Source organism: Mauremys reevesii, linkage group 20, assembly GCF_016161935.1.
Source record: "Mauremys reevesii isolate NIE-2019 linkage group 20, ASM1616193v1, whole genome shotgun sequence".
NCBI classification, from domain to species: domain Eukaryota; kingdom Metazoa; phylum Chordata; order Testudines; family Geoemydidae; genus Mauremys; species Mauremys reevesii.
This window is the reverse complement of record NC_052642.1, coordinates 13,058,633-13,070,666: the sequence shown is the minus strand read 5'-3', so window position 1 is coordinate 13,070,666 and position 12,034 is coordinate 13,058,633. Positions and strand designations below refer to the sequence as shown.

The window sequence follows — 12,034 nt, the reverse complement described above, 5'->3', positions numbered from 1 at the left end:
ATGAACTCCTATTGTATTTGACTTATCCTGCTTAATTTATGTTGGTAAATCAACATTCCGTTGTTTGGGGAGAACATTTATCAACGCTGAGGGGGTTACATAGTTTAAAGATATTTTTAGCAGGTGCAATGATGCTGGTACATCATTACAAGGAGTAATGGTCTCAAGTTGCAGAGGGGGAGGTTTAGGTTGGATATTAGGAAAAACTTTTCACTAGTAGGGTGGTGAAGAACTGGAATGGAGGTGGTGGAATCTCCTTCCTTAGAGGTTTTTAAGGTCAGGCTTGACAAAGCCCTGGCTGGGATGATTTAGTTGGGTTTGATCCTGCTTTGAGCAGGGGGTTGGACTAGATACCCCCTGAGGTCCCTTCCAACCCTGAGATTCTATGACTCTATGATACATAGTCCCACAATGCTTAGGGTGGTCAGGCTGCTATAAGCTGTCCTTTGATAGCCCACAGGGCAGTCTTGGTAGGTAATTCTATGTCAGCAATGTGAGAGGCGGAGTGAGCTCTGCCCCTGTCCCCTGCAGAATAAGGCCCTCTGTCCCTTTAAAAGGCAGGCCGACGAGATCATGTTTGCGCCCCCCCTTCCCTATCCTGCGATCGAGATGGTACGTTCCACCAGCGCGGAGGCGTGCTCTAGAGGCTTGAGGGCCTACAATGAGCCTCCCCTCCCCCAGAGGATGGTACAGTCCAACCCCTTAAAAGCAGCCGCCTGCCCACGCTTCGCTCTCTCTCGCTCGCGGGCGTGCGCGTCGGTCAGTGGCGCTGGAGCGGGGCTGCCTGAGGGGGCAGCGGCTCTGGGGCGGGAAAGCGGGGCTGGGCCCCTCGTGCGCTGCCCAGCGGGGGTGGGCTCGTGGCATCCGGGCCTGAGGAGGGCCGTTGGGACTGTAGCGCGCGTGCGAGGGACACCCCGGGGGCAGCTACTGGGGACTGACCGAGCCTCCCTGTGTCCGTCTTACAGTCTGGGTGACCTGCGTGGTCCCGAGGCGGCGGGCGGAAGATGGCGGCGGCGGCTGCCCGAGGCACAGGCACTGAGTGGCCAGGGCTTGGCGGCTCCGCGGCTGAGGTAAGATGGCGCGTGCCCCGTGCGGCTGTGCTGGGGAGGCGCCCTGCCCCGGGGCGCGGCGGGGTTCATGGCATTGTGCCCCCCCCAGCTCTGCTGTAGGGCCCGGGGCCCCCTTTATCCTTAACGGGCGGGTACAGTAGGGAAGAGACTGAGAACAAGGAGCTATGATCTCCAGTGGGGGAGGTCTAGGTTGGATATTCGGAAACACTATTTCACTAGGAGGGTGGTGAAGCCCTGGAATGGGTTCCCGAGGGAGGGGGTGGAATCTCCTTCCTTAGAGGTTTTTAAGGTCTGGTTTGACAAAGCCCTGGCTGGGATGATTTAGTTGGGGATTGGTCCTGCTTTGAGCAGGGGGGTTGGACCAGATGCCTCCTGAGGTCCCTTCCAACCCTGAGATTCTATGAACAGGGAGTGGGAAGGGATGATCAGACTCAGCTAGTTGCATTTGTTCCCCATAGTGTTTAAAACTTTTTTTGTGAAAGACACCCATGCTGGCCATTAAGGGTTGAGAAGTTAGAGTAAGATCTGCAGTTCTCTATTCTTCAAATCAGAAATAGGAATACAAGATTTGCTTAAAAGTGCTCAAACTAAAAAAAAAAAGTTGCTATAGAAAAAGCAGGGTTTCCTTTCCTGTATCATAATCAAAAAGGGTGAAACCCCTTTTGTCCTTTCCAAATTTATGCATGTGCTAGAGAGTAGAATACAAAACTTCTCAGGCGTTGTCCTGTAGCAGTGGTTATAGTTCTGGATTCTGCAGGGCACTTAAATTCAGAAACTGAAGTTCGGGATAATGATTAGCAAGCTGTAACAAGGGAATCACTGGCTTTAAAGTTCAGTAATTCATGACTGGGTGAGTTTTTTGCAGATAATTACATGCAAAAACCTAGTTGAGTATTAGTGCTGCTTTCACAATGAGCTTTTTAATATTCCTATAGAATTGGTCAAATTAAAGGTGCATAATGATGAAATAAAACCGAAAATAGCTGGAATTACCGACAGATTGTTGGTGGTGAGAAGGTTTTTTTCTGAATAAACCTACAAAATATCCTTTGTATAATACTATAATATTGTCCTATAATAACTGATATTTCCTCTTTTTAGGACAGAATGGTGTCTTGAAGTATAAGGTAAGCTTTATTTTTGCACTAACTTTTGTATAAATTCTTAAGCCAGTTTGGGGATTTTACTTGCACATTGACAAACTCTAAAGTTGAAATGTGGCAGTCCCATTTATCTTCTGGATGTGTGGGGGACAGACTCTAGTTAGGTACTTGACTAGTAGTGTACCATATGGACCTGGACTAATACAAAAGGAAAAGCTGATAGAAAGATTTGTTGGGGGTTTTTTGGAGCTGCTCCATGAGGTTGAAATAGAAGCACTTTGGTGTATTCAACTGTAAGGTACCAGTCTAAAGCTGATTGTTAGACTTGATTAAGTAAGTTACAGATTTGATCAGCTAATGCTTTGCAGCTTACTCCTAGACATGGGGAAAGTTAGAGTAAAATTTGCAAGCATTGGGCTTGTGTTAATTGCTTATCTACACAAACAAATGCAAAAAGCTGTTGACATGATGATACCCTTGAATAGGAAGTGCCGTCAGATGCGAGAACTGACGATAACCTTTTCAACTTGTCTGAAATACAGCTATATGTATATTGAATTCAAGTTGTCAGGAGGCTTGTATGCTAAACTTGGCTGTTTGTGCTAAAATTACACTGGTACTAGGAGCCAAAAGACAATCAGGCATGCAGTTTATCTGAAGACTAGCTCTTCCATGCTTGCTGTTTTCACTGCTGCCTCGGCCTACTCAGGGTATCATGTAATGTCCATTTTTGTTCTCTTCTTTTCATTTACTCTGCAGAGTCTGTCTGTAGACTTCGATATTTCAGAGGAGTGAGATGTCCACAGGAGGGGTGGAAAGCAGCTCCCTTGGGCTAATGCGGGCCTTGGACCAGACCTAATCTGGGTGGAAAAGGAGAACTGGATCATGGCTTACCAAAACTTGGTGGAAAAGTGGAGCCTTCTGTTCTTCAGACCCTGTTAATACACAGATTCAAGGTCAAGAGCTGAAACTGGATATTGCATGAATTATGTAAGTTCTGACAGACCATCCTGTCCCCACTATACCTGGGCATCCACCTCCCCTTGCACTTGCCTATAGCTTAAAGTGTGCAAAGTGTCAGTCATATTTCACTAGCTTAATAGAAGACCTATGTAAGGGTTCTGTTCTACATAAGAATAGCTTCTAGTGAAATTCAGCTGTACAGTTCTCTAATATATAGCAGCAGCGGACTGGTAATGTAGTCATTGAGGAATTTGGACAGAAAACATTGTCGTTCCCACCATCTATTGTAATTCCAGATCATTTGTCTACAGGTACTTTTTTTTCCCTCTCCTGAGAAAATGTGATGCTACAGTAAAGATTGAATATTTCTAATCCTGTATATGGTTTCAAACACAACTGTACTATTAAAACTGTTAACACATGTACATCCTTAGAAATCAGAAGATAACATGAGGTCAGGCAACTTTTAATCACATCCCTTGTAAGTCTGGACCCTGATAGTTTTGCAGCTAATCTGCTTCCCTCCCCTCCGAGTGAACTCTCAATTTTCCCTTCTTGACTAACCCTCTCCCCCATGAGTCTTAGTTCACAGAACCAATGTGGCTAGACATCACTAGCAGCTCCCTCTGCAACCTGTCCTTTATCATTTTAATGTTGGTTCGGAAACTTGTGTTTTACAGCTTTTTTTCCAAAATTATCAGGGAAGTTAAATGAGATTCCTGCAGTAAAGAAAGTACAGCACTAGAAAACCTTTTTGGGTGAGTTTGAATACAAATGTTTTCCACCACCAACTCTAACTTTTTTCATGAGTCGTGTACCTGAATGTATGGATGCTAGATATCTAAACTGTATTCTTAAATTAGTTATTGCTGATTATGCACTATATGTATCTTATGACTTTTTAAAAACAAACTTTGTATTTGGATAATCTAAGCACTATATCCTGATATACAGACACTTTTCTCAACCTATGTAGTTAATTAGTTTTAACATTAGCTTTAATAAAATTTTACATGTGTTCATAAACTCTAAATGAGAAATTGTCAGCTACCCTTGCTATTCAATTTAGATTCTAGGGTGTATAATTGATTAGCAGACTCAGGGAGATACCACTTTTTTTTAAAAACGTACTGATGCAGTGCTAAGTTAAAAACTTTAAGGGCTAAAAAAGTTAACCACTGATGTGCTTGATGTTATATGGGCGAGTTGTCCCTGCATCATATTTGTTCACTGAAAGCTTATCAAGTGCAAATGAGTGAATAATACTGAGGCATTGATGAACTGGAGGTGAAAGCCCATGTGGTTATATGGGTGTAATTCATAAAGTGTTTTTAAAAAAATAAAAAAGCAGAGTATTTAAAGACATCAAATCCCAATGGTGATTGAACCTGGTGATACTCTAAACAAAAAACTCAGCCACATTTGTAGTTTTTTTTCATTACTTCAAACAGTCTAGGCTTCAGTGACTATCTTGTTATAGATATTTATAAATGTGTACCACTCAGTACAAGATATCAAATGATGAAATTCACCAAAAATAGCTGGAATTACCGGCAGATTGACTAGTGGTGAGCAAAGGTTTTCTGAAGACATCTTGTATACTAATGAATTGGTTGGGTAGAAGTTCACATTGCACTGTAACTTATTTGTCATATTGTGTTGCAGGTGTCCATATTGCAAGCCTGTTAGTCTGCGATAGAAGAACATCACAAAATATCTGAATGACCCTGAGAATTAGCAACTGGTTTTTTTTGAGCACAAATGTTTCTGCTCACTTTTTTACAAGTATAAGATGCATACTGTTGAGTGCACAAATTAAAATTTTCAAATCATTGTACTCTTGGTCTTTATTTCAAATAACTTGCATAATAGAAATTCATTATTCATAATAGAAAATACCCCTTTTATATAACTTAAAATACAGCATTGTTTGCACAAATGGATACTATCATTTACTACATAGCTGAAAAAAACTGCACACAATGTATAAGGTATTACAAATAAACTTTGTGTAACTTGAACATACTGGATTTTTGACACTTTTTGCTTAGTTTAAACACAACTGCCTTTTTAAAAAGTTACCTGTGGCTGAACTCTTTCCTTTAAAGAGTGCTCAGCCTTTAAGCTTAAGTAGCATTAGTGAAACATGTCTCACGGAGAGTTTGTGGGGAGGTTACGGAAGGGGACACTTTGTTTTCAGTTACAGAATCTGAATTCTCTCCTCATGTGATGTGGTCTAAAGGAGAGAATCTCTTGTTGACCCAGCTTCTGTTGGAGAAAGACATGCTATTGTGAAGAGCTCTGTAAGCTTGAAAGTTTGTCTCCCAGAAGAAGCTGGTCCAATTATGGATATTACCTCACCTGTCTCTTAACACCCACAACTGCACCACTGTGTGTAACTTTAAATGACTGCTTCCTACTGCAATAACCCTTTAGTTAGAGCAAGTAACATTTAAAATGTGCTGGCTGCACAGAAGTCTCTTCATACTCAGCTGCTGCTCTTCATTTTTTACATATTTGTTTACAATTCACTGATTTCTTTTGATACTTTGAGGAGGAAATCTTCCTCCTCACTAGTAAACATGTATCTTACTTTGAGGTGGGCAGATCAATGAATGAGCAATCCATTAAACAATCATAAAACACCACGTGCTAACAAGGTTTTATAGAAAGGTGAAAACGTTTGAGCCACAATGGAATTTTCAAGCAAGTAATTCCACAGCAAACAAAACTGAAAGAAGGGTTTCTATATCACCACCATCTTTGGCCTTAAACTGCAGGCTGTCTTGAGGAATAAAATGAATGCTGAAGGTCTCCCACCCACAGCAGGATTTGCGGAAGTAGCAGGGGCAGGGTAACAGTTCAGTCAGAATTGTGTATATTGCAGACAAATACCAATTTCAAACAACTGGTTAATGACAGTTGTAAAGGAAATGCCCCCACTAGGAGAGGATTGTTAAGTAACATGCTTGGGTGTAATGAAAATGGCATGGAAAGAAGCTACATCTTTAAGGTGTTAAGAAGATTGTTTTCTAGTGAGCTGTGACATTTAGCCACTCCTTTGTATGGTAGGTCAACATTTCAAGTTTAATATTTGACATTAAGGCTCTTTTCCTATAAGGCTGAAGTACTGGTTTCCTCCTTGTATCAGAAAGTTGTCAATGTCTAAGTTATAGTAAAAAGTACAGACATAAGATATTTGCTTATACTAACCTATCCCAATTCATTTATGGGGTAGGGAATGAAAGCTCATATGCTTAAATTTCAGCTATAACTAGTCTGCCTGTTTAGGAACTTGGGGCCAGACAGGTCTGTTCATTAATGAGATGCAGCTGAGGGGGTGGGGGCAGGTGTTCCCTATAAGGAGTCAGGCTGTCATTAAGGAAGGGGAGGCTGTGGGGAAAGGGGCCTTGTGGGAGATAGTGCTCAGCTAATACCGAAAGGAAGCACCCTGCAGAGCCCAGGAACACCGTGCATGCAGCAGGGGTGCCCAGGAAAGGGGCTGAATTTGCTTCTTTAGTAAAGACATGGTGAAACCATTGTTGAAGGTCAGCATGACGGTGGCAGAAGATTTCCTGTTTATGATTTCTAGTCTGTTGGACATTGTCACATTTGGACTTTGAGGACTTTATCTTTGGGTTTGGAAGACTTAAGTTGGTCTTAATAATTGAGCCCAGACATGTAACCAAAGTGCAGAATCTGTGAAGTTCCCTGCTCAAGAGCCTGAGGGAGAAACTGAGGCAAAGCACTGCAGTGCCAGATCTTGCTCTAAGGAGCTGATACGTGATGGTGGTCAGTGATACTACTAACTGAAAGACTGAGCTACTTCAGCCCATCTGTCCTAGCTCTGAGATGGATACAACTGCCTAGGTAGAAAATGGGTAACATTCACTTCCAGTCAGTGGAGAACTTAGAGGAGACTGTCCAACATACGCATGTTCTTTATCATTGGTAAGCATTTATATTACACTAGTTCTGTTCTGTGGAAAGGTCAGAACTAACCCCTGGCCTGGATTGCAGACTACAATGCAAAAAGTGAAGGGGTAGCACCTGTGGATTTAGTATAAAAGTGAACCAATATGATGAATCGGCACAACTTTGTTCGTTTTGACTTTTTGTTACAACCCCTGTGCGCGGAAAGTAAATACTTTGTCTGGGTCTGAGATCAACTTTGCTCTGGCTAAAAAGCTAGGATTCTAGAATAGAGAAACTTCATGTCTGCTATTTGATATGCTACCACACCAGTATCTGGTTTTATTGTAAAAAGGTGGGTATCGAAGATTACTTCATTATAATCTCTTTGGTTTTGAATGTGTTTGTTGAGGCTGTGGAACTAGCCGTTTACCACCACTGAAAAATTACTGACGTTTGCCCACTTGGTGTCACTATGGGAGAGATTTTGAATTTAACTTGCTTTTGGTAGTATTGGCTTCCTGTCTGCTGATTTTTCTCAACAACAAAAAAATTGTTAAAGATACTTTGCAAGAAGTTGGACCTTGTTGCTAGCAATATACAAACCAAGCTGACTGTACATAGATTCATAGACTCTAGTGCCCTCATGGCTGGACCAAATACTGTCTAGACCATCCCTGATAGACATTTATCTAACCTACTCTTAAATATCTCCAGAGATGGAGATTCCACAACCTCCCTAGGCAATTTATTCCAGTGTTTAACCACCCTAACAGTTAGGAACTTTTTCCTAATGTCCAACCTAAATCTCCCTTGCTGCAGTTTAGATACCTGAAAACTGCTATCATGTCCCCTCTCAGTCTTCTCTTTTCCAAACTAAATGTTCTCAAGACCTTCAATCATTCTTGTTGCTCTTCTCTGGACCCTGTAGATAACTTCATCTCACAAATTCATAGACTAGAGACTCCAGCTGGTAGGGGCAGAAGCAGTCACAGCAGGGACTGCTGCACTCGGGGGAAGGGAGAAAATTGGGCCCAGCCAGAGCTGAGGAGGAAAGAAAACTGCAGAGGAGCCAGCCACAGATGCTACCAGAAACAACCAAATCAGGGACTGCTGCACTGAGGGATCAGATGTAAAATGGAGCCTAGCTGGGGCCACTCTTCTCCCTTCCCTGTGGGCTTAAGAGAAAACTGCAGAAAGGAGCCAGCCAGAGACTCTAGCAGGTAGGAGCAGAAGCAACCAAAGCACAAAGCTCTGGATATGGAGAACTTTTCTGCAGTTCTGACCGGCCTTTCTCTGCTCTGTGCTGTATGCTCCAACCCTCTCTTCTCCCTCACATTCTCCTCACCTCACCTTCACTCCACCCTGGCCCCCTCACCCTGTCTTCCCTTTTCCTTACATGTAGGTGATCCCCCTCCTAACTAACAAAACCCATTTAAAAAAATGGAACTAACCTGCCATTTGCTGCCACCACACTGTTCATTCTGCGGTTGTATTCTATCCCTTTCCCCATCCCCCTGGGGTTTGTCTATTTAGATAGTAAACTCTTTGGGATGGAGCCATCTACTAGTTTGTACAGCACCTAGCACAATGCACTACTATACAGAACACGATTAATAACAACAACATGGGGTCACTGCCTGTGAAAGGACTTCAAACTACATGCAGCACTCACTTCAGTGGTGCTGCGGGTGCTGTCGCAGCCCCTACCTTGAAGTAGTATTAACAAACACCAAATACATAGTTTACATGGTTTCCATCATCAGCACCCCCGACTCACTTCACCTATCTCTGAAATAGGGATACTGCTGGCCTGTAAAATGGCAACACTTGGGCTTCTACTTTGTTGTATTGTACAATTTTTTAAAAAACATTATTTTTGGTGGTAGTGCCTGTAGGCCCTAATGAAGATCGGCGCCTCCTGATAGGCACTGTATAACACAGAGTAAGAGTCCCTGCCCTAAAAAGCTTGTACTGTGTTTTAAATAGACAAGTGGGAGGCGAAAGAAGATGTAAACATGAAGACACACAGTGCCTTGTGTCAGAATGCTTACAACCCCAAATCATACCTAGAAAATCAAAATGGGCTGAGATGCAGATGAAAGAGTTAATTGAGATAATTTTATAACAACACCATCTTAATCTGATCACTTCCATGTTTTGTTTTGCAGCAAAGGAGGTGGATCTCTAGGTGTGATTTGAAAGACAACCATTTAGACCAGGAAATGAAGAAAATCCAGATTCAAAAGAAACTACTGAGGCCATCTGGGAGGTAGGTTGTAATTACCTAAAGAACCAGTTTTTATATAGTGTGAGGAATAGTTAATATAAAAATAATCTTTGTTTTTTTTCTAACCCCTGTTCAACCAAAACTTTTCTCTGAATCATGAGTTTCTCATTGCGCATCACAAGCTAATTGGCCCCCTACCTTTCACATTAACCTGTTTTGCTACATGTTTTTGATGTCTCTAAAACATTGTAGTTGTACTCTCTTAAATGGTCATTTAAATGAATTTTTTTACATAGATCTTTGTTCTTCATTATCCCATTTCTTATTTTCTCAAATTGACAGAATAAGTATAAGGCTCCAATGTTGCTAAAGCTTTCATCCATTGGAGCTCCTCCCATAATTAAAATTCACCACATACCTAAATCTTTGCAGGATTGGGGCTTACATTTTAAAATCTCATTTGTAATCCAGCGAGGCTACAGAATGTAGTTTGTGGTGCAGAAATATATCAATATAGTATGTGAACCCAGGAAGCACATATACAAATATTTTGAAAAGTCAGCATGTTTCTGTAAACTACAATAAATAACAAAGTGAAACTGTATTCTTGTGATTACAAAAGAAATAGCATAGCTATGCAATAGTTACCCAAAACGTTTGGTTTAACAAGAACATAGAGCACTATATTTCTGACCTGTTCAATGGAGCATGCAAACTGCATGTGGTTACTAATGAGATTCTTCTTTTTTTGAATGCGAAGCAGAGCGCTATGAAACACTGATTGTTCAAACACTGTTTAATTAAAATCCTTAATAGAATCACAGTCTGTTCTGCCGTGTTGTGAAATGGAAATGTAATCAAAAGCACTTTTTGTATTACAACAAATGTGAGGCAGGCTTTTTTTTCTTGGCGTAGGTTTAGTACAGTATATTGTAAACTTGTTCAGCATTTTTGTTGGAAAAAAAACAAAATACATTTCTCAGATGATGTGTTATACATAGAAAGTTTATTTATTTTAAAGGTTTAAAAACATCCTGTAGAAAGTGTAAAAGTTTGGGCTGCAAGGGAATCTGACCTCTGATTAAACAAGACTACAAACTCCACTGATGTTAATGGCCATTGTATACTCTCACAGACCTTGGGTAGATTGAAGCAACTCCACAAATGTTTGCTTGATGGTTTAGCTTGCTGGGGCTTTTATTTTTATGTAGTCAGTGGATTAATTAGCTACGTGGCTACTGTTTTTGTTTTAAAACCTTTGTTTTTATTAACAAAGGGCTCTTTTCTAATATATGTTAGCTTATTGAGATTGCAAATTGGAAGTGCTCCTGCTGAGTAAACTATAAGGTGTTGATTTGGGAATATTTATCTACATTCAGAAGACACTTTATTAGCTGGAATTTGGTTGACGTTATAAGACGATGGTATCAGTCATAAATAGCTATTATAGATTAACTGTCTTCACCATTAATGACCTTCAATTTGTTGGTGGTTTGTTGATTAAATGATATAAACAATATAGTTTCCCAGCAGGAATCCTCAAACGCCATTTGTTGCTTAAATGGATGTGTAACAAAGGCTCATCCTTATTAAAATTGTGCATTGATTGAACTAACTTCTGTTTCATAAACATGAAATATATAACAGTCAGTCCTTCTGTGGGGAAAATAAAATGGATTCATTTGCATTTCATTTGCAATGTATTTGGTTTTGCAGAGTTATTAGGAAATAAGCAACGGAAAGGTCTTGAATTAAAATTATTTTGAGTAGCAAAAGCTTGAGAGAAAGTGGCGGCTTGCGCCCCCAGAGCTTAATGAGAGCTAAACTCAAGTCCATGAATAAATTTAAAACCTATCAAAAGATTAAGGCTGCAAGAAAATAATGATAAACATTAGATGCTGAAAGCAAGAATGGCTCCCAGTCTGAGATGGGAATGTCATGTTGCAATTCATTTATGAGAGAATTGAGTGCTGATGTGTAAGGTGCCCTGATACACCGAACACATACCCTATAGGTTATGACCGGAAGTTTCAATCCTGATCTGGAGTGGCCACTGCTGTGGTGAAGGGGTGATTATACTTTTTTATGCTGAGACGGCCACCGAGGAGGCTATTTGTGACTGTTTTTTGTGTTGCAGGTACTTGGTTAGTAGAAACATCACTGAGACCACTGAGCTCATTTTCACATAGGCCAACAAGCAACCATCAGATGGTAGTGACCTTTGATCTCTGCCCATAGAGTTTGTGAGATGCCTGCAGTCATGAAGGAGAGTCACATGCAGGCATCTGAAGGCAGAATTAGACCTGTAGTGAAGTGGAAAGAAAAGAATAGTCTCATGTGGAGGCTCCATTTCCAATGTGGGTGAAGGTGCATAAATATCCAATGTGCCTGTAAAAACTTGCAATGTAAATGTAAGAGTAAAAGCTGGAGTGCTCTCAGGGAGGGAACAACTGGAGTTCCTGATACTTCTCTTTCCTTCTGTCACTGCGGGAAGACATGGCAAATCCTCTACTTCACTTTCCCTCTGAGCTCTTGCTTTCAATCTCCAGCTCTCACTGCAGCACAAAGTCAATGGTGCTTAGGCTTCTAAGTCACTTAGGTTAAAGTTTGGAAAGGTACCTATGTGAACTTCAGTACTGAATTGAAATTCCACAGATAGCCAAGTTCTGCCAGTGACCCCTTCCATCAAGGGTAGACTTGGTTGGTAGCTAAAGCACAGGACTCAGTGCCAGGACGTCTGAGTTCAGTTCCTGGTT

General features: G+C 41.3%; 2 long non-coding RNA genes and 3 other non-coding genes across 5 annotated transcripts in view; all 5 read left to right on the top strand.

Moving 5' to 3' along the window:
- The first annotated feature begins 682 nt into the window (after window positions 1-682).
- LOC120387109 lies at window positions 683-4,973 on the top strand. Its single transcript, XR_005590035.1, has 6 exons — window positions 683-759; window positions 966-1,070; window positions 2,172-2,197; window positions 2,933-3,163; window positions 3,817-3,894; window positions 4,802-4,973. It is a non-coding gene; the product is annotated as an uncharacterized LOC120387109 (long non-coding RNA).
- On the top strand, window positions 2,028-2,101 carry LOC120387612. Its single transcript, XR_005590257.1, has one exon. It is a non-coding gene; the product is annotated as a small nucleolar RNA SNORD65 (small nucleolar RNA).
- Window positions 2,635-2,710, top strand: LOC120387605. The gene has a single exon (XR_005590250.1). It is a non-coding gene; the product is annotated as a small nucleolar RNA SNORD49 (small nucleolar RNA).
- LOC120387611 lies at window positions 4,653-4,725 on the top strand. The gene has a single exon (XR_005590256.1). It is a non-coding gene; the product is annotated as a small nucleolar RNA SNORD65 (small nucleolar RNA).
- A 1,575-nt stretch (window positions 4,974-6,548) lies between the features above and the next one.
- LOC120387411 overlaps window positions 6,549-12,034 on the top strand; it is a 70,783-nt gene continuing 65,297 nt past the window's right edge. The window contains exons 1-2 of the long non-coding RNA XR_005590154.1: window positions 6,549-7,087; window positions 9,220-9,320. This is a non-coding gene — a long non-coding RNA (uncharacterized LOC120387411). The remainder of the gene's footprint in view (window positions 7,088-9,219; window positions 9,321-12,034) is intronic.